The sequence below is a fragment of the Octopus bimaculoides genome, chromosome 7 (genome assembly GCF_001194135.2).
Source record: "Octopus bimaculoides isolate UCB-OBI-ISO-001 chromosome 7, ASM119413v2, whole genome shotgun sequence".
NCBI lineage: Eukaryota > Metazoa > Mollusca > Cephalopoda > Octopoda > Octopodidae > Octopus > Octopus bimaculoides.
This window is the reverse complement of record NC_068987.1, coordinates 105,195,195-105,196,889: the sequence shown is the minus strand read 5'-3', so window position 1 is coordinate 105,196,889 and position 1,695 is coordinate 105,195,195.

Below are 1,695 nucleotides of genomic sequence, written 5' to 3'. Positions count from 1 at the left end.
GGTAGACGGAAACTGAAAGAAGCCCGTCGTATATATGTATATATATATATATATATATATATGTGTATGTGTGTATGTGTTTGTGTGTCTGTGTTTGTCCCCCCAGCATTGCTTGACAACCGATGCTGGTGTGTTTATGTCCCCGTAACTTAGCGGTTCGGCAATAGAGACCGATAGAATAAGTACTAGGCTTCTAAAGAATAAGTCCTGGGGTCGATTTGCTCGACTAAAGGCGGTGCTCCAGCATGGCCACAGTCAAAAGACTGAAACAAGTAAAAGAGTAAAAGAGATCTACAGTTATGATTATACATTTATAAATTACGTTTTGGATTTGACATCGGCCTAATAACGGACAGTGGGATTTAACTCTACAATTGTAACCATGAGAATTACTACTATTAATATTATTAATATTTCTAATGTTATTATTATTATTAATAATATCACTATTAGTGTTAATCCTACTACTATTGTATGTGCTATTTTCATGTCTGTTATTATCTATCCTTCCTTCAACTGTAGTATCATTTGAATTTGTCTCAGCATCAACAGGCAAATCAGTCATCTCTATGCTAGTATAGACCTCATAGCTACAGTCTAAAGTGTGTATATTAGAAGCATTAACACTGCCATTTCTATTTTCTATGTCACCATTAATATTATTATTCTCATTGTAGGGGCTTAAATTATTGTTGACAATACTATCATCATCATCATCATCATCATCATCATCATCATCATCATCATCATCACCACCACCACCACCTCCTGCTAATTTTATATTCTTCCTATTTAATCTTGCTATGATGGTACCCATATTGGGAAGAGTAGAATATGAGATTCTAATTGTCTTATGGGAAAAAATTCTGTTATATCTATGGGAAGCAGGGAAGCTTTCTTCTAAAATTGTCATAAATTTCCTATATATGTTTGTGGATATGGCACAGTTGAAAGAAACATTGTACCAGATGAAGTCCTTATTTTCAAACTTATGGCATAAGTAAGGGCGGAATTTACCTACTCTTTCACTGCCACCCAAAATCGTGACATGGTTATTAGGTATGTCACTATTACTAGTATTTTTCATATCTATGTAGGGTGGAGTAACCAGCTTGTTCACCTCACTACCTTTATTATCTAAACTAAACTCCCTACTAGTTATAACATCTAATTTCTTGTTGATTATTTTTTATTATTTAAATTGTTGGGTTTGTAGGATGGTTTTCTAGTTGGTATGTTTTCACAACTAAGTAACTCAACAACCCAACAAACTCTCATACTTTTCTTAGTATATTCTAAGCTACAGTAGTGAAAGCATACAGACACTTATGACAAACCATGTCATATTAACAATTAAGATTTCAAATTTAAAGGACATTTAGCAATTGGAGAAGGGACAAAATCTTACAGCTGTTTCAGCCTAGTGTTGGCATGCCCCATTCTATCTCTATAGTTCCACTACGCTGGAGTAATTAGTAGATGAAAATGATGTAATGGGGGTACATGCATGATTCGCTAGGCCTCTTCAGAGATTTACAAAATTCAATACATGAATTTTGCCAAATTCTGCCGAGGTCAACTTTGAAAGGATTATTTGTGTATGATGATATGTATAGAAACGTGGGGTTACATAAAGTTGTTGTTCCGAATCTGATGTTTGTTCTCTAATCAATGATTCTTATATATATGTATATA